A 23,850-nucleotide genomic window follows, 5' to 3' on the forward strand; every position below is an offset into this window, starting at 1 on the left:
ACTAACCCATGCATTCAGTAAGATACGTTTAATCACTCACTTATATAGTCAGTCATGCACCTACTAAATCCTCCATACAGACACTTATACACCCACTCATTCCCCAATACAGCTTGGCATATATGTGAAACAAAATTAAACTTTACAGAAACAGACAGACACTGAATGATGTCATCAGTGATGTCATCAGTGATGTCATTTGAGATGTCATCAGTGATGTCATCAGTGATGTCACTGACCATGTCATGAGTGATGTAATATGTGACGTCATCAGCAGTGCATTGCGGGGGCGTGAGTTATAGTTAGCTGAACTAACTATAACGGGGGAATTTCTAGGGTTTTGTATGAGGGAAATGTCCAGCTAACTATAACGCCCCTGAAACCTATGGTTTTTCCAGTGAATTTCTAAGGTTTTTTAAATGCTAATTCCTAACTATAATGTGCCTGAAACCTCTGTTTTTTTCAGTGAATTTCAAAGTTTTTTTAAATGCTAATTTCTAACTATAACATACCTGAAACCTATGCATTGTTAAGTGAATTTCAAAGGTTTATTAAATGCCAATTCCTATCTATAACTTATCTCTAAAGATATGATGTTTATTGATTTTCATAGGATTTCTAAATCTTTATATTTCAGTGTGTCAATTCCTTTAATTATGTTTTTTTATATCGTTTTTCACCAGTTTCTTAAGGTTTTTTTCACTTATTTCTTTTAAAAATAAAAAAATATTATTTTAATCAATTAAAAAAAAAAATTGTACATTTTGTAAAACTATTTTTTATATATATTTTTTAAACTATATTTTTAATACTTTGTTATTTTTGGAGTCGTGCACCCAACGCGTTAGGAACCGCACACCCTACGCGAGAGAAATCGTGCACCCAACGTGATAGGATGCGCGACTCCTAATTTTACCGAAAAAAAAAATAGCCCCTATAACAAATTGTTATTATCCCGGGGACCCCATCCTCGGGGCTTATAAAAAACGTTGGGGACCGTGGGGGGAGCCTCAAAGCCCCCACTGTCCCAGATGGCTGCTGACATGCAGCTTTCCCTGCTCTCTCTTTGAAATTCCAAACGAAGTTTGCTATGGGAGGGCGGGAGACTCCTGCCCTCTCATAGCAAACAACAGTGTCCTGGGGATGGGCACACCAGGACACTGTAGGAGCCAGCCCTGGGGGGTGGCGGTCCCCAGGGCCCTCAAAGGCTCCAGGAGGGGGCCACGCAGCCCCCCTCCCTCAATAAATAAAGCCCCAGGTGGTGGTGGTCCCCGGGGGTTGGGGGGCCATTCATATCCCCACCCTATTTATTTTCTAGCCCCGGGGGGGGTAGTGGTCCCCGGGCCACCCTTTTATTTTTTTATGCATGTTTCCCCCGGGATTTGGCACCCCGGGGGCTAATTATTAAGGAAGCGCGAAAGCCCGCGCTTCTTTTTCTTTTCTTTACGGCCGGATCCGCGCACCCTGTGCGCATTTTGCCGTTAAAAAAAAAAAGAAAGGGGGCCCTGGGGGGTCCTTCTGTGACCCCCTAAGCAACACTAGAGGGTCAGAGTATTTCTACCCTGCCCCCTTTACATCTTTCACACACTTATTTCCCTTACTTCCTCATCCTCGCTTCTACCGAGGCACAAAATGGCTCCCAACAGTTCCTGGTTTCGAATGTTGACAGACACTTGACAGCCAATTATCATTCAGCGTGTGATCGGGAGGGTGCGCGCACGGTTCGCAGTGGGTGCGCTCAGGGTGTGCATTGGGTGCGCGGATCCTCCGAGGCCATAGATATATATGTACATTTAACTCTAATTTTCTCAGGAACTACTGAACGGATTTACACCATTTAAGCAAAAGGCATGAGTCTGAACTGAGGACTACCTTTTTTCCAAATTTGGTGTAATTCCGTTCATCAGTTTGGGCTGTAGCTGCGTCAAAAGATCCTAAGGGAAATTGCATGGGGAAAATGTGTTTTGGGACCCCCCTCTTTTCTCAGCTCCCGCTTGACGAATCACCCCGAAACTTTCAGGATAGGAGCGGACCGAAGCTGGCCAAAAGTTTGGAAAATTACGCGAAGATTCGTCAACCGGCGCCAGACTTATTGGCAATAAAATGTTGTGGATTTCCTATGGAAAATAGGTCCTAACTATAACTACCTACTGGCGACCGCCAGTAGGTAATATATATATATATATATATATATATATATATATATATATATATATATATATTTGGCGGTCGCCAGTAGATAGTTATAGTTACAACCTAGTTTCCATAGGAAATCTCAAAATTCTATTTTGAATAACTTTGGCGCCGGTTGACGAATCCTCGCGAAATTTTTAAAACTAATGGGGCGCTCCGTTCAGCTCCTACCCTGAAAGTCTCGGGGTGATTCGTCAAGCGGGGGCCGAGAAAAAAGGGGGGTCCCAAAACGCGTTTTCCCCATGCATTTTTCCATAGGACCTTTAGACACAGCTACAGCCAGAACGGCTGAACAGAATTACTTGAAATTTGGCAAAGAGGTAGTCCTCAGGTCAGGCATGTGCCTTTTGCATATATGGTGTAAATCTGTTCAGTAGTTCCTGAGAAAATCAAAAGTAAAATCATATACATATCTGGGCGGAGCATAACCACACATCTCATTGTGAGATCTGATTGGCTGTCAGCACTTCATCCAAGAAGTGTTGGCAGCCATCTTGGGATCAATATACATGATAGCACCTCATTAAAAAGCATTGCAGTTAATAGAAGGTTTTAAGACCTTAGTTACATTATAAATCATTTGTTGAAGGTACCATACTCATTTTAGGAATTGTAGTATGTTCTAAGGTGATTTTACCATGTGAAAAAGCCTTCTGCTGGGATATCATGAGTCATGTTTGAGAGAAAACTATTTTCACATGCTTTTCCCACAGAGGTTTGGAGGGTGATCTATAAGCTAAACTGAGAGCATATTTTCTGTAAATTCACATTATCTTTCTCAGTCATGTGAGAATGAAGTCTGACATTCTCAGTAAAACATGTACATCCAACAAGGGCAGATACTGTCAGTTGATTCCTTTGTGTTCTACTGCAGCTTCCCAGAGTGTTCCAAAGAACAACTAGAGTGCTAACAGTCTTACTTATGACAAAGGTATGGCACACCTGAAGACATCTTGATTGGAATAAAGTGGTAACATTTAAAACATTTAATTTAAAAAGGAACAAAATGAGAGGGTTAATTTTGCCATAGAATGTATGATTAGTGCTGCAGAAAGAAAAATTAGGGCACATTTTGAGTGACTTCTCAAATCCTCTTCTATTTCATTAAAGAATTCTGACATGCAGACTGAAACATGCACTTTCAATACCAGCAGCAGACTTCCCTGGTGAGCAGTAGCTTTACTACAGTGATCTAATGAGCAACTAGAGTGCTAACATTCTGAATTTATGGCAAATGTGTGACACATCTGAATGCCTTCTTCATTGAATCAAAGTAAAAAACTGACAGTATGCCTACTGAGGAGACTGCAGTAAATGAGGAAATTAGGAAACTTCATAACAAGTCTTCCAAGATGGCCATCAGAGACAAAAGAGCCCAAATGTAGCACAAATATCACCGAGATGTAGCCCAAGTATAGCCCAATGACAGAAATCCCAGAGTGTTTTAAAGAACAACTAGAGCGCTAACAGTCTTACTTATGACAAAAGTATGGCACACCTGCAGCCATCTTGATTGGAATAAAGTGCTAACATTTAAAACATGTAATTTGCAAAGGAACAAAATGAGGGGGTTCATTTTGCCATAGAAATTATGACTAGTGCTGCAGAAAGAAAACTTAGGGCACATTTTGACTTCTAAAATCCTCTTCTATTTCATTAAAAAGTTCTGACATGCAGACTGAAACATGCACTTTGAATACCAGCAGCAGACTTCCCTGGTGAGCAGTCGCTTTACTACAGTGATCTAATGAGGAACTAGAGTGCTACCATTCAGAATTTATGGCAAATGTGTCACACCTGAATGCCTTCTTGATGGAACCAAAGTAAACAAGCATTGAAAATGCAATAGGTCTCGCCCTCGTTTAAGTTAAAGCAATTCTGTTTGTAATTAGGTGGCTTTTTACCTTTGCTTTTATTAGTGTTTTTCAAAATTTCATGTAAATAAGATGCATATCTGTATATGTATGCATGCATTTATATTTGTATTTATATAGATATGCAGATTATATATATGTTTATATATGTATGTATATACATATATATATACACATACATATATATAAATGCATATATGTGCATATGTGTGCGTGTAGAGAGAGGTAGAGAGAGGTAGAAAGGTAGAGACGTAGAGGTAGAGAGGTAGAGTTAGAGAGGTAGAGGTAGAGAGGTAGAGGTAGAGAGGTAGAGAGTAGTAGAGAGAGAGGTAGAGAAAGGTAGAGAGGTAGAGAGTAGAGGGTGAGTAATAGAGAGTAGAGAGAGAGTAGTAGAGAGAGTAGTAGAGAGTAGTAGAGAGAGTAGCAGAGAGTGAGTAGGAGAGAGTAGTAGTGAGTAGTAGAGAGTGAGTAGTAGAGAGTAGTAGCGAGCGAGAAGTAAAGAGTAGTAGAGAGTAGTAGAGAGTGAGTAGTAGAGGGAGTAGTAGAGAGTAGTAGAGAGTGAGTAGTAGAGGGAGTAGTAGAGAGTGAGTATTAGAGAGTGAGTAGTAGAGAGTAGTAGAGAGTGAGTAGTGGAGACTGAGTAGCAGAGAGAGAGTAGTAGAGAATGAGTAGTAGAGAATGAGTAGTAGAGTGAGTAGTAGAGAGTAGTAGAGAGTGAGTAGTAGAGAGTAGTAGAGAGTGAGTAGTAGAGAGTAGTAGAGAGTAGTAGAGAGAGAGTAGTAGAGAGTGAGTAGTAGAGAGTGAGTAGTAGAGAGTGAGTAGAAGAGAGAGAGTAGTAGAGAGAGTGAGTAGTAGAGAGTAGTACAGAGTGAGTAGTAGAGAGTGATTAGTAGAGAGTAGTGGAGAAGTAGAGAGTGAGTAGTAGAGAGTAGTAGAGAGTGAGTAGTAGAGTGAGTAGTAGGGAGTAGTAGGGAGTAGTAGAGAGTGAGTAGTGGAGTGAGTAGTAGAGTGAGTAGTAGAGAACAAGTAATAGAGAGTGTGTAGTAGAGAGAGAGTAGTAGAGGGTGAGTAGTAGAGAGTGAGTAGTAGAGAGAGTAGTAGAGAGTAGTAGAGTAGTAGAGAGTGAGTAGTAGAGAGTGAGTAGTAGAGAGTGAGTAGTAGAAAGTGAGTAGCAGAGAGAGTAGTAGAGAGTAGTAGAGAGTAGTAGAGTGAGTAGTAGAGAGTGAGTAGTAGAGAGAGAGAGTAGTAGAGAGTGAGTGGTAGAGAGTAGTAGAGTGAGTAGTAGAGTGAGTAGTAGAGAGAGTAGTATAGTGAGTAGTTGAGAGTGAATAGTAGAGAGTAGTAGAGAGTAGTAGAGAGTGAGTAGTAGAGAGGGAGTAGTAGAGAGAGAGTAGTAGAGAGAGAGTAGTAGAGAGTAGTAGAGAGTGAGTAGTAGAGTAGTAGAGAGTGAGTGGTAGAGAGTAGTAGAGAGTAGTAGAGAGTGAGTAGAAGAGAGTGAGTAGTAGAGAGTAGTAGAGTAGTAGAGAGTAGTAGAAAGTGAGTAGTAGAGAGTGAGTAGTAGAAAGTAGTAGCGAGTGAGTAGTAGAGAGTGAGTAGTTTAATTTAAAAGGAACACAATGAGGAGGTTCATTTTGCCATAGAAATTATGATTAGTGAGGAAAAAAGAAAAATTAGGGCACATTTTGAGTGACTTATCAAATCCTCTTCTATTTCATTAAAAAATTCTGACATGCAGACTGAAACATGCACTCTCAATACCAGCAGCAGACTTCCCTGGTGAGCAGTAGCTTTACTACAGTGATCTAATGAGCAACTAGAGTGCTACCATTCAGAATTTATGGAAAATGTGGGACACATCTGAATGCCTTCTTGATGGAATCAAAGTAAACAAGCATTGAAAATGCAATAGGTCTCGCCCTCGTTTAAGTTAAAGCAATTCTGTTTGTAATTAGGTGGCTTTTTAGCTTTGCTTGTATTAAAGTTTTTCAAACTTTCATGTACATACCATGCATATGTATGCATATATGTATATGTTTGCATGAATTTATATTTATATAGATATGCAGATTATATTTATATGTTTATATATTCACTGAAAAAACCATAGGTTTCACACACGTTATAGTTACGAATTAGCATTTAAAAAACCTTGCAAATTCACTTAAAAAACCATAGGTTTCACACATGTTATAGTTAGCTGGACATTTCACTCGTAAAAAAACAATGAAATTCCCCCGTTATAGTTAGTGCAGGCAACTATAACTCACGCGACCGCAATCCTCTGTTGATGCTAATACTGTATCTTTAGCTATACATATATTACAAATATTTATTTTTCATAAAGACACATATGTCATCAGTGATGTAATATTTGACATCATCAGCAGAGGATTGCTGCCGCATGAGTTATAGTTGCCTGCACTAACTATAACGGGGGAATTTCATTGGTGTTTTACGAGTGAAATGTCCAGCTAACTATAACATGTGTGAAACCTATGTTTTTTTCAGTAAATTTGCAAGGTTTTTTAAATGCCAATTCCTAACTATAACGTGTGTGAAACCTATGGTTTTTTCAGTGAATATATATATATATATATATATATATATATATATATATATATATATATATATATATATATATATAAGAATCAAAAGTCACGTAAATACGCTCTCAGGAAGGAAAGGCAAACACGGAATTCCCAATCTCCAGTTTAATGCACACACGACGCGTTTTGGCAAAAGCCTTGTTCACGTGTGAAATGCTGTCAGAATCACACACTGATAAAGTTACGTTCCAACAAGGAAATCAACATAGGACAATTATCACAGAGTGGAATACAAGCACGTCGGCCATTATTAAATGGGTGAATTCCCAAATGAATATAAGAAAACTGAGCCAACCCCTGGTATAAGGTTCAGTAAAGAATAAAATACAATAAGTTATGCTTAAGCTGAACCAACAAATGTATCTTGGGGAGAAAAAAAACAAATTAAAGGACAATGAATATGTACATGTATAGCAAGCATTCAGTTGCAACTAATAAAACCCAGATAAATATGCAACGCTGGACATAGGTAATCACATAGTGTGCCTTAATTAAACATATCACCTCTGTACCAAGTTCTGCAAAATAACGAAGTAGGTACAGGAGTGTACCACTCAAACCAGGTAAGGCAAATGTAAGTGCAGAGCAATGACAGAAGTGATAACGCCAAAGGAAGTATAGTTGCCAAATACAGTCCATGATATATATGGTAAAGTACGTAGTAATGCAAGAGAAGACACCTAGTGTGTGCAATTGTAACAGGACCAGTCCATGTTTGCAAGAGAACGTCTTACAAATACAATAGAAAAAGGATATACTTGTCATAAAGATGTTTCCACAATGAAGAATCACATGGCCAACCTGGAACGTGTAAATATCAGTGGACATTACTGGTGACAGCATAGAGTAAAGATGTGTCAAGCGTGTTATCATTCCGGATGAAAAGGGTAGGTTGCCCGTGCTGGTGAATACGTGAATATGGGCCCCTTCCATTTCTCCTGTGAAAAAGTGAAAAAAGCAAATTAAAATACGAATTTATAAAAAACAAATAGCATTTGTTACACATCCTAACAAGGAGTAGAAGAAGCAAGAAAAAATGTATATACATAATAACAATTGGGCAGGTACTGAAAAGCCTGTCCCTACCCCAAAATAGCCTGTAGGTGAGAGGAAACATAAGATAAGATTAGTTGTAGTTATACATACATGGCGAGCTACGGGATATCCGGAATGATAACACGCTTGACACATCTTTACTCTATGCTGTCACCAGTAATGTCCACTGATATTTACACGTTCCAGGTTGGCCATGTGATTCTTCATTGTGGAAACATCTTTATGACAAGTATATCCTTTTTCTATTGTATTTGTAAGACGTTCTCTTGCAAACATGGACTGGTCCTGTTACAATTGCACACACTAGGTGTCTTCTCTTGCATTACTACGTACTTTACCATATATATCAGGGACTGTATTTGACAACTATACTTCCTTTGGCGTTATCACTTCTGTCATTGCTCTGCCACTTACATTTGCCTTACCTGGTTTGAGTGGTACACTCCTGTACCTACTTCGTTATTTTGCAGAACTTGGTACAGAGGTGATATGTTTAATTAAGGCACACTATGTGATTACCTATGTCCAGCGTTGCATATTTATCTGGGTTTTATTAGTTGCAACTGAATGCTTGCTATACATGTACATATTCATTGCCCTTTAATTTGTTTTTTTTTCTCCCCAGGATACATTTGTTGGTTCAGCTTAAGCATAACTTATTGTATTTTATTCTTTACTGAACCTTATACCAGGGGTTGGCTCAGTTTCCTTATATTCATTTGGGAATTCACCCATTTAATAATGGCCGCCGTGCTTGTATTCCACTCTGTGATAATTGTCCTATGTTGATTTCCTTGTTGGAACGTAACTTTATCAGTGTGTGATTCTGACAGCATTTCACACGTGAACAAGGCTTTTGCCGAAACGCGTCGTGTGTGCATTAAACTGGAGATTGGGAATTCTGTGTTTGCCTTTCCTTCCTGAGAGCGTATTTACGTGACTTTTGATTCTTTGGATTGCCTTTCCGGATCGCTCCACCGGAGTATACGCCACCCTTCGAGGGTCCCAGCATTCCAGTAGGAGCTGTTTCTGCTGTTTGATATATATATATATATATATATATCAGAAAGACTACTTCCAACAGCCTTGAGGATCCTTCAACTGCTACAGGAAAGAGTACACGAGCCTGGAATTTGTGCTGGTTTCTTTATTTGCCCAGAGCGACGGCCATAACGTTTCGGCTCCGTGGAGCCTTGATCACATATCATATATATATATGTATATATATATATATATATATATATATATATATATATATATATATATATATATTCACTGAAAAAACCATAGGTTTCACACATGTCTTAGTTAGCTGGACATTTTACTGATAAAAAACCAATGAAATTCCCCCGTTATAGTTACTGTAGGCAACTATAACTCACGCGACCGTAATCCTCTGCTGATGCTAATACTGTATTTAGACACTTATTTGCCCATGTCTTCTTCCATTAAATTTTAGCTATACATATATTACAAATATTTTTTTTTCATAAAGACACATATGTCATCAGCAGAGGATTACGGTTGCGTGAGTTATAGTTGCCTACAGTAACTATAACGGGGGAATTTCATTGGTTTTTTATCAGTAAAATGTCCAGCTAACTATAACATGTGTGAAACCTATGGTTTTTTCAGTGAATTTGCAAGATTTTTTAAATGCTAAATCCTAACTATAACGTGTGTGAAACCTATGGTTTTTTCAGTGAATTTGTACGGTTTTTTAAATGCTAAGTTACTTTACGCCATTCGTGGCGTGCGCGCCCACTTAACGCAGTTCGTTCCGTGCGCGCACGGTGTGCACGTTACGCTAGATGGGCCATGAACACACGATGCGCTTCGCGCACCGTGCGCACATGGAGGACATATGATGAGCATGGTTGTGACAGTTAAAATATATGTTTTGCTTTGCTGCGATATGCCATGCACAAATGGTGCCCTTCGGGCTCAATTTGCACATGGGGTGGTGAGTGTGGATATTTTTTTATTTTTTTTATTATTTTTTACCGAACGCGTACGGTAAGCGTAATCGGCGAAATTTTCGAAAAAAATAAAATTGCCTTTTTTCACTTGGGGGATCGTTGGGGACTCCCTCAATATGGCTAGGTGCTTGGGAGCTGTCTAAAAAGCCCCTTTACATGTTTTTGCCCTTTGTTTTTCAATCCCCTGTTAGAGTGCGAGAGAGAAAATGGCGGCCGCCGCTTTCTGGTTTTGACCGATTCGAATGTTTACTAAGATCTATCAGCCAATCAGAATCGCGCTCGTGCACGTCACCGTACGCGTACGGTAAGCGCACCGTAAGCGCACCGTAAGCTGGCTCAGATATATATATTGATTTAAAGGCTATTTTCTCAGGAACTACTGAACAGATTTACACCAGACCTACAAAAGGCACTTCCTTGACCTGAGGACTACCTCTCTGCCAAATTTCAAGGAACTCTGTTCAGCCGTTCGGGCTGTAGCTGTGTCTAAAGGTCCTATGGAAAAATGCATGGGAAAAACGCGTTTTGGGACCCCCCTTTTATCTCAGCCCCCGCTTGACGAATCCCCCCGAGACTTTCAGGGTAGGAGCAGAGCTCAGCGCCCCACCTATTTTGAAAATTTGACGAGGATTCGTCGACCGGCGCCAAAGTTATTCAAAATAGAATGTTGCTCTTTTCCTATGGAAACAGGGTCCTAACTATAACTACCTACTGGCGGTCGCCAGTAGGTAATATATATATATATATATATATATATATATATATATATATATATATATATATATATATATATATATATATATATATATATGTTAGGCACAAAACTATCTCATGTTCAAGACAATTACTCTTGATATTTTTGATGTTGTGCAGCTTTATCAGGGGGGTCATGGTTAAGTGAAGAGCCAAAAGTGTTCATTTGTAAATAACTGTGCCATCATTTGACACATGAAATTTGGCAGAAATGTATCATGTTTAGCCTTCGATAAGTAAGGCATACTTTGTGCAGAGCCATCACAGAGGGCAAAGTAGAAGGGGGAGAAAAATATTTTATGAACTAAGAACTTTTGCGCTCTTAGCATTTCAAAGGTGTGTTGGGTGGGTTTGAAAAGGTTAAAGATAGAGATACCATTAACACACCATTAGTCCATGATCTGCACAAACCTGGGTTCACAGACCTTCTGCTAACCCACTTAAAAAAATTATTGAATCTGATATTTCAGTAAGCAATCCATCTTGTACATATTGCAAAGTCTACATCCAGTGGCCTTCATTTTGTAAGTATTGTGTGCAAATTTTAGCATTAAGGGTGAGAGGAATAAACACTTTGATCAGCAAGTTCTAAATAGCGATTGTTTGTGAATCACAATTAGGAAATCGCAGATCAGTATGTACATACGTTTTCCCTCCTCAGTTTGTGACTTGCTAGTCAGTTGCTTCACCATTTAGGAAATTGCTATTTTCTGTGATTTCCTAAATTACGAATGCAGTGGCAAATATCAACCACGATCACAAACAATGGAAAAAAACTGACTGGTCATGGGTAATGACCCCTGAACCAGGAGGATCCTCACATTACATTATTAGTGTGGATGTGGTGTGAAGGTGGAGAACAGCTGCCATCACAAAGTACAGTTTGGAATTGCAACACAAGCCTCAATCACAACAATGACCAGCAAATGTGCATAGAAGGAGTCAGGTGGCAGAAAAAGGAAACTGAAGTTTTCAGAGGAGGAATTGGAGATCTGGACTGCAGAGTGTTGCATCAAACATGATATGCTCTGTGGAAGACCCTCCATGTCTATCCCAGAGGCACATAAATGCAAAATATGGCAGGAGATGTAGCACAAAATAAATGCTATCATAGTCACCCACTGCTCTGTTGAAGAGATAAGAAAGAGGTGGTGAGACCTCAGGTCACAAACACAGGAGAGTGTGGAAACACAACTTACTGAGTCCTGTGCAACAGAAGGTGACCCCACAACTGTACCCCCACCCACTACACTGGAGGCTATGGTTGAGACTACATTGGAGACTGAGACAGTTGTGGGATTTGTAAGCATTGACACCTCAGCAATTGCAGCATCACAAAGTAATTGTTAAATATGATTGTGTTTGCATGTTTGCACATCCTAAATCTAGCCCTAAGATCCATTAATAGTGTAAAAATAATCCAGAGGGTTTCTTAAGGAGTAACAAAATCTACGATCATAGTGTCTTATGGGACATGTAGTCAATAAGTCGATCAATGTGGTAATTTTTAATCCATTTGTTGCACAGATCACCCCGAGGAACAAGATATTACACAAATGCGGAAGGACTTGAGAACACACATATGGCGACGAAAGAACCAATATAAATTGCAAGTCATCCAACCACACCTCATGGCCAACATGGCAGTGCTGCATTTTTACCAGAGCCAATGATGACAAGGACAATCAGCCTAATAATCAGTGGCGCCTGCTCCCGGAAAGCAGCAGTGGGGTGGGGAGGGTGGTAGGAGGGTTACAAAATCCAAAAAAAGACACTTACCTGCCGGCCAGCCGGCTGGCTAGCTGCCGCCGCTTCTCCTCCGTCATTTTACCAGCTTCTTCTGTGGAAACCGGAAGCAAGAAGCACCCGGGCTCCCCATAGTCAATCACAGTGCTGTGATCGGTTTGAGTGCCGTGGTTCATGCCAGAAACCAGTCCTAGGAAGCTTGTTTCCGGTCCGGGGAAGGCATGGCTTGGCAGTTCGGGCTGGACTGTTCCCATGAGGCACAGGGTCAGACTGATTTGCATATGGCCATGTCTGAACTGGGGTGGCAGAGTGGGCTAAAGAACGGTGATGGATCAAACCCAGATCTGTTGACTGGGTGTGAGTGTTTGATTGGTTCTGATGCTCAGTCCATCACCACCCCCTTTTGTACCGCTTTGTTCGCCATAAGTTGGCAGGGTATGCTCAGACGTGAGTCCCTTGCTCACTTTGCCACTGGATTCAAGCAAGCCTGGCTGAAGACGGCTGAAATGCCAGAAACCGGTCCTAGGAAGCTTGTTTCCGGTCCAGGGAAGGCATGGCTTGGCAGTTCGGGCTGGACTGTTCCCTTGAGGCACAGGGTCAGACTGATTTGCATATGGCCATGTCTGAACTGGGGTGGCAGAGTGGGCTAGAGAACGGTAATGGGTCAAACCCAGATCTGTTGACTGGGTGTGAGTGTTTGATTGGTTCTGATGCTCAGTCCATCACCACCCCCTTTTGTACCGCGTGGTTCAGCTTTCAGCAAGGGAATGGGAGCCTGTGAATGTTCTTCACGCAGGCTGTAATGCAGCCTGCATGGAGAACATGCAAAGTGTGCATGAATGTTTGGCTGGCCCAAGAGGGCTAGTCAAACATTCATACACACTTATGTAATGCCCACCACACCTCCCTCTGCTCTAAGAGCAGAGCAGAACCGCCCTGCCCCGCAGCAGGATCAAATAAAATCATAATAACGCAAGTTATTATCATTTTATTTTTCCTTTTTTTCACTGCTAAAGGCAGTGGGGCATTGCTCCTCCACCTTAGCGGAGGAGACGCCAATGCTAATAGTCCAATCTTGGACTCAGTTAGGAAGGTATGACAGCAGCGTGTTCCGGTGCATGTGCGTAGATGGCTGCATGAGGCATAACATACTAACCAAGCAAAGTTGCTGGAAGGTCCTAAGTTTAATGGCCAGATGTTTGGAAGTCTTGAGGGTTCCATGCTCCAAATTCAGCATCTGCAACACAAGCAGATGAAGCTAATGCTAAAAAACTACATAAAATGAAGCAATGCATCTCATCTGGATTAAACAATATTGCTACTCAAATGGCTGAAAATCAGGCTAACATGAACTCTAAAATGGACAGCTTCATTTCTGCAATATAAGAACTATGCAAACAAATGGTAGAAGATAATGCTTATCAAAGCTGTAGAGACAGAAACAATGCTGCTCGAATAGAGGGGTTAATCTGTCCAATCAGTAGATATGACCATGCCACCTCAACTCTATCCAGGAGAATTGTAACCTTTAAGGTAGAAATGGGGCACTTTAGACATTGCTAGGGGCTTAGGACAAATAACCTCTGCAGTTGAGGCATTACAAAATGTCAACAATCGCTAATGGGGCTGCAGCTGGTCCTCAAGTTAGTGAGGAAATGTCCACTGTATGCAGCATCTCTACCAATGATGTATGTGCACTGCGATTCATCAGCAGCAATACTCCTGCTGGTAAACATGTGGGTCCAATCCATTTTGGATGTAGCCACAGGAAGCATTTAAGGACACAGAATAAGCGGTTTAAATAATGCTCTACATATTTTTTATGTCAGTGATGTAACCAACATTGTCTGGGAACATCCATGACCTTTTGTATGTGAGACATTACTATTTGTTTTTGCAGTTTGATAAGAAACCTGAGAATAAAGGTAGTTTTACTTTGTGGCGGCAAATCAGCGTTTAGGATTTTCTTTAGAGTGTGCTGTCGCATATTATTTACCTTGAAAAGTAATTATTTGCAATGTGGTCCCCTTGTGGTCTCCCGTCCACTTCTAAACTCTCCTTTGTTGACTGCTGCAGAGATGGCTTAGTGTCATCATCCATAGTCACTCATAGTGATGGGTAGGCTTAACCTGGTAGGTATATTATGTAAGACGGCAGACTTTGCCACTATCATACAGGCGGTGGCTGGAGAATACTTTAAGGACGGCACCTCCACGCTTGTGAAGGCAACGGAATTGAGCTTTTAGAAGGCCAAATGTGCGCTTTATCACAGCCCATATGCACCAATGTGCAATGGTTATATTGCCTTTATTTGGTTTTGCTGGGTATAAGTATGGTGTCAACAACCAATGCCTTAAAGCATACACACTGTCACCTGCAACAAAGACATAACTTTGAGCCTGCTTTCAGTATGCATTTGTTTAGCACACACATATGTGTGATTCTACTGCATTACATTACCTAACAAATAACCATTGTCAAAATCCCATCTTTCCTGGCGTTGGTGTATTCCACTGCGCCTGAAGATGACGGAGTCATAGGTACTCCCGGGGTATTGTGACACAATATCAGTGATTACATTGCCGGCAAGCCACATAACTTGAATATAGAGGGAATGGGTATTTTTCTTATTCCTAAACAAGCATTCAAGATGCAGTGGTGGATAAATTGGAACATATTCGATCTCTGCACTCTATGACATTTGGAAATCTGGCAACCCTATGAAATCTCAATTTTATGCTTTGTGTTTCCTCTCCATTCATGGGTAGCACCACACCTGTACATGGGTGGGGCAGAATTGATGCACAGACTATTGCTTTCTAAGTATGGTTTCAGCAATTCAATCACATCTAATGTCACTGTGCTACTAAGCCTGTATTTGTCATATATTTCCTATTATGTTGGTTGAAAAATGGTGAACCTGGCTCTGTATATTCTCTCCTGTATCCTCCCTTTCCTCCTGTGCTAGGCAGCCTGTGGTCGCATCCTCCTTGCAATCACATACAGAGCAGCCATTCTGGAAACCCATAATGCATTCTGGGCTAACTTTTAGAGCTTGCAGAGTTAGGAATTGAAACAAATTGGTATTAAATTACATGTGAAAATGGGCTTTTTTAAGACTAGTCACTAATTGCAACTGACTGAAACATAAGCTTTGCAAGTCACAAATATGCACTCGGTAATTGCAACTCGCAAATTTGAGTTTCTAAAAATTCCGATTTGCTAATCGCTTGCATCGCTATTAAAAAGTTATGAATGCCTTTCGTACATCACAAAACAACACTCTTTAAGTCACAAAACCATTTGCCACAAATATGCGAGTTGCAAATGCTTCACACATCTCCCCACGTCTCAGAATTAGTAAGCCTTTGCATCGTCCCTGCATCATGCAAAGCACCGAGGGCACACAAAGGGGATTAGGGATTTAGGGCCATATGTAGGTAGGCTGTGTTTTGCGATTCTCTAATTGCAATTTTTAGGGAATCGCAATTAGAGAATAGCAAAACGCTATGTAGGTAGGATTAGCAATTTTGTTTGCGAATCCCACCTATTCCTTATTTGCGATTCTCTAATTGAGAATCGCAAATAAGGAATACCTTGCCATTCATTCCTATGGGCTAAAAGGCCCATAGGAATGAATAGGAAGACATTCTCAATTTGCGATTTCAATTAGAGAATCGCAAATTGAGAATGCAATTTCAAGGGTGCAAGGGTGTCAACATGACACCCTTTTGCACCCCTGTAAAGAGCATGGGTGCACATGTGGCGCACATACATGCCCAAAGGGCATGTATGTGTGCCACATGGCACTTTGAATAATGCAAAAAACTGCATTATTGAAAGAAATCGCAAATTACCATCAACCTGAAGTTGGTGGTAATTTGCGATTCCTTAAGCCAAAATAGCACAACTTGGGTGCTTTCTACATTGCATTTAAGGACTCGCTATTTGGGATTCCTTAAATGCATTTGCAAAATAAGGAATCGCAAATTTTGCGATTCCTTATTTTGCATGCAGATTTTCCTTCCTACATCCCACTTAGCAAAATTGCGATCGCAAACGCCGAAATTCGGCGAATTTCGGAGTTTGCGATCGCAATTTTGCTTTCTACATATGGCCCTATCTAAGCAATGCAAATCTTGATGGGCATGGCCTTGCATGGTGTTGTGCTGCATTTCTAAGTGGTAGGCATATCTTTATAAATAAATAGCACAGCAACTTGCCTTGCTGCATTGCATTGCGTGAGTTCTAAGTATCTAATCCCAATACTTATCTCTTTCATTGATTTGTTTTTTATTTTTTTATTTTCTTAACTTAAATGTGATTAGTTGCTCTATATGGATCACGCACATTTATCTGAGGGTAGCCTTGCTGCTCTAGCCTGTTCCCATGTTTTAGTCAGATATTCTTCTCAGATACCAGTTTGGGTAGCAGAGGCCAGATTGTTTAGGCTTTCCGAGAGTTACGCTAAATCTCACATATCCTCTCTACCTTGGCAATCCGGTTTCCTACATGAACCAAAGATGCATTTTCTTAATATATAACACACTGCAGTACAGGCTAAAATGTTGTTTTGTTCAGAAAAATGTCATGACTTTGTCTGAGGCCATGAGAGTTTTATCCAAAATTGAAAGTCTGTATTTGAAAGATAAATGGGTAAGCCTTCATAAAATAGGAAGCTAATATCTCAAGTAGCTTCATGACTGATATTTGAATAGTAATTTATTCTGAGTTCTGGAAGCATATTACAAAGCTTGGTGTCTTGGTAAACCAGGACACTTACTGCTATTAATGTTATTTTTAACTTTTGTTTGTTTGAAATATTATCAGTACTGCTGTATGAGACCTAAGCATGTCAGATTGGGGAAACAGCCATTACAACGCGGTTATAACCACGTGTGACCGTTACCACATAGCCATCACCACGCATGTGCCTTTATCACGTATGCTTTTCGCACACAGGCTTTACGAGAAATATGCCTTTACCACTCATGCTTTAAAACCAATTTTTAAATGAAGTATAATTTCTTTAATTTCTGAAAAGACACGAATGGTAAAGGCAAACATGAAAATTCACCTTGTAGTAGGACATTCCGGAGGACAATCAGGGGAATAACGCAGGTATTTGAGAAACGTAAAGATTTATATCCAATCCACCATCTTTGCTGCTAAAAGATGAACATGCTGGGATTTGAGGGACAAAACAACTCAGTGTCAGACTGTCTACTCTATATTGTGCCTACCCTAGGAAACAGCAGGACTCATGTCCCTCACCTTGCAGGAAGGAGTCCAGGGGGCTGCAGTTCCAGATGTCTCAGGGCAGGCTAGGTGGGAAAGACTTCAGGTAGGACAGCATGGTGACCGAGAGACATTGACTGGAATCAGTGGTAGAGGACACAGCTCTTGGAGTATAGGAGGGGAGACCAGTGCCCTGCACCTGGATTTTGGAGAGGGCAGAGTTGCATTGTGTCCTAGATCAGGAGAGGGGGGAGCTGCACCCCAGACAGAGGCCAGCAGAGCCTGGTGTTTAAGCTGTAGACTAAAGATTTCTGTGTTCAGCTAGTATGGGGCAGTTCCTATCCTCCAGGGACATGCAGTTTAAAAAGCCTAGTGACTGAAAAGGTTCAAAGGTCAGTCTGCTTACAAGTGACGTACGCTGACAATATGAAGGGGGAGGGGTAGTGGATTGAGAGAAAGACAGTGGACTCTGAAGTTTTCCAAATGGGGAGATACAGGAGCCGGGGAGGGTTAGAAAAGACCCCAAGGCTGTTGGAATAAGAGTGCTGATTGAGTTACTCAGTATCACATTACTTGTCTCACATGGAGTGAGGCCATAGTCCAAGATAGGATTGAAGGGGGTGCACCACGTGTGTCTGTTACCACAAAGCCAATTCTTACCTATTACATTTTGACAACATATATGCGTTTGCCAACCATTACTTTACTATGAAAATGTATTGGTGAAAACATATGAGCTAAAGGCATATTCATTGTAAATGCATGCGTAGTAATGACGTATGGGTTGTATTGATGGCTGTGAGACCGGCCTCGTGGCGTGGGCCCTCCCGACCAGCAAGTCACACTACAAACACGCCGAACCTCGTGGGCACGGCCTTTCGGCTTCCGTGGACCAACATCCCGAGGGCCGACCAGATCCCCAACACGCATGCCCGGCCGAGGGAGAACGAAACCCCCCCCAAACCAGACCGAGAGGCGCCGACTCTGTCACACCTCTGGTCTCTTCCCCAAGGGAGGTTTCGATCGGCCACCAGGCCCCCGGTGAGCGGGCGCCTCTCCTGCTGGCCGTCTGGAGTCCCTCCCGGACACATCTGAACAGATCGAGGGGCTGAGCGACAGGAAACCCCGACACACCGCCCCCCAGGCACCAGACCCCTCTCCGCGAGGACTCCGGACGTCAAAGAGGAAGGGGAGTATAACAAGGGGTGCTGAAGGGACGAGAGGCAGAGAAGACCTGGACTGACGAGAGCCTGCTGACCTGGTCGCGGCTCGATCGCTCACCGAACAGAAGATCGCTATCCGAACTCTGAAACCACCTGAGCCCTGCGGACGCTGTCGCGGCTCCCCGAACTCTGAAACCATCTGAGCCCTGCTGACGCCGTCGCGGCTCCCCAAACTCTGAAACCATCTGAGCCCTGCTGACGCCGTCGCGGCTCCCCGAACCCTGAACCATCTGAGCTCTGCTGACGCCGTCGCGGCTCCCCGAACTCTGATCCATCTGAGCCCTGCTGACGCCGTCGCGGCTCCCTGAACTAAGACCCTCCGGTGCCTGCTGAGTGACTCGCGGCCCGTTCCTCCAAGAGAATCGGCAGAGATCGCCGAGAGAAGCATCATCCCCTCAGCTCGAGGATTGAGAGCTGGGCGCCGGATAACTCGCAGAGACACTGATTCAAAGACTGTCCCGCTACCCCCTTTTCCCTCATCACAAGATCGCTGCCGCTTGTGGCATTTACTTTTGCACCTGCTTACCGGATCATAAAGATCCCTGACAACTACCGATAAAGACTTATTGCCTTATAAACGACCTACTGTGTGGTGTCCCTCTATCCGAAGAGAGAGTAAGCGCAGCGCGTGCGATCCTAGGTGCGAGACCCTTCCAGGAAGGGCCTCTCTGCTCTTGCTCGGCCTAATTCTGGGAAAGGTGGGCCTCAGGGTGGTCGGGAGCACACTCCGCAGCCTCCCCGGGGAACGCCTTCCAACAATGGCACAGTAAAATCATGCGTGGTAATTACATGCATGGTTCTGTCACACAACTTTAAGTGCTGTACCTTGCCTCCTTTTTGATCCAGTATGTTTTCTCCCAAATTGAGTGGTAATACTGACTTACCAGCTATAAATCCATTCTAGCACATCTATCTACAGCTTGTGAATGGGAGATCTTAATTAGTTAAAATTCTCCACCCTGACCTTTCAAAGTAGATTTTGAGTTAAAAATCATATGCCTGTGAACATGCCTGCAAAGGAAGTGGAAAGCACACATGAGAAATTGTGCTATCTATATTATAAGAGTTTAAATTGCATAGTCACACTTTTCAACTGCCTGTAATACCCTTGGGGTCCCTCAGGAAGTTAAGATGTTACTAGCATACCGTGAAAATATTGCAGTATTTTATGTTAGGGCCTTAAATTCTCTTGCTTTTTTGCCAATTTATGTGCATACATTTTGATGCACAAATTCACCTTTTGGCCATGTTTCTCTCAGTAGGGAATGTTCTCCAAGAGACCCTCAAGGAAATTGGGCTAGCTCATTTTGCTTGTTGTCCCAGTGCACTTCAAAGCAGGAATTTACACCTCACCACTTTCATCCTTCACCAGATGACCAAAACCAAAAACGTATCCAGCAGCATCAGCCCAGCCAAATTAGCTATGACCCTGAAAGTGCTCTGTTTTTCTGCAAACATTTAAGGAGCCCTGTCCAGAGGTGTTGGATGTGGCCATTTCTGCAGTATTGTTCCCAGACTTTTTGTTTTCCTCCTCCTATTTTAGCTGAATTTGTTTTTGTTGGGCTTCACACTCTGTGCTCTTTACCACTGCTAACCCATGCTAAAGTGCTTGTGCTCTCTCCTCTCCTTAACACCATGGTAGAATTGGCTTATACTCAATTGACATACTTGATTTACTCATAAGTCCCTAGTAAATTGGTACTACATGTGCCCAGGGCCTGTAAATAAAATGAAACTAGTGAGCCTGCCACATGAATTATGCCACCCACTTACATAGCCCTTCAAACTTGTTTCAGGCCTGCCATTGCAGAGCCTGTGTGTATAGTATAAACTGCCATTTTGTCCTGGCAAGATAACCCTTTGACTGGCACAAACCCTTCCTTTTAATGCATATAAGCTACCCTGAGGGTAGGCCATAGACAGCAAAAAAGGTAGGGTGCAGTGTATTCAAAATGTGAAACTTATACTTTTAAGCTTTACACATACGGGTAGTGAAAAACTCTTAAATTCGTTGTTCACCACTGCATGGCCTATCTCACCCATAGGATAACATTGGAGTTGCCTTATTACATTTTATAAGTGCAATTTCCAAATGGGAAGAGATAACTAATTTATGTTTAGGGTCTCTGGAATCCAGTGAAATACTAAATTATTGAGAAGTCAGTTTTTAAATTGCAATTCTGAAAATGCCACTTTCAGAAAGTTGACATTTTCTGGACTTAGCCATTTGGTGCCTGCAGCCTGTCTCTGGTCAGATGATGATGATAGTTGGACTTTGTGTATTTCTCATAGACAGCCACACACAATGGGAGCTTGGATATGACAGGATGGGTATCACTGGCAGGATGGGAGGGAGAAGCTGGGCCCAGCAACACTTACACATGAATAGGCTGTTTCCTATCCCCACACAAATGCTACCTACCCCACTGCAGTGAGTCTGGAGCCAAGGACAGGAAGGCAGGGCATCTGTGTATTTCAAATGCATGACTCTAGAAGCTTCTCCCCAATTCAAAGGCACAACTGTGCAGAAAAGAAGTACCTCAGAACCCACCACATCAGTACACTGCTGGACCTGTGAATACTCTGCCATGAAGAAGGACTGCTGTGCTACTACAAGGCCTGCCACTCTGTTGGACTGCTTCTCTGAAGGAATTCCCATTGGCCTGGGTGAGAAGGACTGGACCTGCATCTTTTGAGCACAGAACCCAGAGCGACTCCAAAGGCTAGTTGGTTGGACTCCTGATCACAATACTCAGGGACATACCAGGCATTGAGAAACCTTGAATTCAGCACATGGATTCTGCAATCTGTGAGTCTTGCTTTCCCAAGTGGTGCCACCCCAGTCCTGGACCTTTGAAAGTGGACCTGAAGTTGCTCCTGCCAAGCCTACCTGTGGGCCTCATCGAAACCGATGCACAGCTACACAAAGCCCCACAAGGCCTTGGCGTATTGCTGCCAGTCTAATTGGAATCAACGCTGTGCCACACCGAGTCACGCAAAGCCTTGCTGCACTGCTGCCAGCTCATCAGGACTGACATAAAACAATGTAGGGCCCCACCAATCTTCACCACAGAGATTCTCAGGACTAACTCAAAGTGATGCCAAGCCCCACACCTTGCCGCACGGTTTTCTCAGAACCGATGCTGGACAAAGCAAGGTCTCACAAAGCAACTCCATGCAGACTACGCACCAGGATCTAAGATACTGTGTTATGCAGACCTATGTGGGTCCCTGTAGCTGGCCCATGCTCCATCATCATCAGCTTGAACTTGTGACTTTGTCCCGATCCGGCGCGACCAGATAACCACAGCTGTTGCTTTGTGCATTTATGAGCTATTTTCATTTTTATATTTAAAAATCATAACTCCGGTCATGCTGATTGGATTTGTGTCATTTTGGTCTTGTTTTATTACTTAGAGATATTGTTCTAACCTGTGGAATCATTTTATGTGGTGCTTTAACCATTTTACTGTTTGAAGTGTTGCGCAAATACTTTACACATTGCCTCTAAATTTAAGCCTGGCTACGCTGTACCAAGCTACCAGGGGATTGAGCACATCTTAATTTGGGGTTTGTTTGTGGCTTACCCTGACTTGGATTGTGGGTGCTGCTTGATCAGGGCTCACATTCTTTTCAACCAGTAACCTCAACTCCAGAGATTTTTTCCTTATGAACATTATTTTGCATACTACTGATTGGTTTATCCATCTTGTAATCAAAACAGGATATCCGTTGGGTCTCTTCTGCACAGTCCCTGGCTAATGACATCCTTTACTAGTTCATGTTGTGCAAGATAGGACTGGAAACAAAGATAATGCATGGAACTAAATTTCAAATCAGCCCAACACTGTAGACTGTGGGCCTCATTATGATGTTGGTTAGAAAGCATTTTGACTGACTCGGTCTCGGAATGGTTTCCGACCAAATCAGATTTGGGGACTCCCACCGACCAATTATGATGTTTCCGAACACCGTTCAGTCAGACTCCCATTGACTTTATCAGGCTCCCATTAAAAAAAGGGGTAGATGCGGAAAACCTTGCACCCTGTGGCTGGCACCTCATGGGGCCTGCCACACTGTGCATGATTGAAATGTAACCCTGGGCGTAGTAGTGCTACGCGTAGCTACACGAAGTGCACTTCGCACTACGCACCCTATGCGTAGCTACGCGAACTGCGTAGTGCGGTAGGGAAATGCTGTTTGCACTGATTGCACAATGCCGGATGCTTATGCAATTCTTTGCCTACAGTGCTGCTATAACTGTACTTGATCATGCTTTGAAAATATACGATGCCCATTTCACCTTTCAAAAAAGAAAAAAATGTTTCCAAGAGTCTTCCTCTTTCTTTGATGCAATGTATTTGACATGCATGTCTAACTGTCTTCCTTAAATTATACCAGTTGAGATATTGTTGTTATTTCTCTCGTACCTACCCACTTCTCAACGTGGTTTATGGGTTATACTCCTGTCGTATTTTACAACAATCATTGCAAACGGCATCTTGCACAGTGCAAGCGGTCGTTTTCTGCCACTCAAGTAGATTTGTACTCGAGCTGCAGCTTTTTCAACGCGGACTGGGAGTTTATCATCTCGAGCGGTCGTGAGCATACATGACCACTCGCAATGAGAAACCTGACCTCCCCGCATTGAGAATCTCTCCGGGAGGTTTATTTTCTAGGCTCGCACTCGGCAACTTGATGTTGCTGATCGCGAACGAGGAAAATGTCCTTCCGGGATGTTGATTTTGCTCGCTCGCTGTTCCCAACTTGACGTTGAGGACCGCAAGCAAGCAGAAAATGCCCACCACGCTACGCTACGCATTTTTGCACTGTGATACCTGAAATTCTCCTGGTGCATAGTAGCGCAAACTACGCACGCTCCGCGAGCGTTGCGTAGCGTAGCGTAGCGTAGTACTACGCCTGGGTTATTGAAAAGATGGGACCCATGGGTACCCCCACTGGCCCCATTTGGAGGCCCCCGGCTAAAGGGGGGCCTGCTATGGGCCCCCCAAATCAGATTCCGACATTAGATCCTTGTCGGAACAACTGATTCAGAAAGGCTGCCCGAATCCGACATCGTAATCGCTTGGTCGGAAAGGCGGTCCGTAAACCTGTATGAGTCTGCTCCGAGCGACTTGGTTCCTCTGAATGCCATTTGGAATGGAGTCAGAACTGAGTCCCT

The sequence above is a fragment of the Triturus cristatus genome, chromosome 5_2 (assembly GCF_964204655.1).
Source record: "Triturus cristatus chromosome 5_2, aTriCri1.1, whole genome shotgun sequence".
In the NCBI taxonomy this organism is placed as follows: domain Eukaryota; kingdom Metazoa; phylum Chordata; class Amphibia; order Caudata; family Salamandridae; genus Triturus; species Triturus cristatus.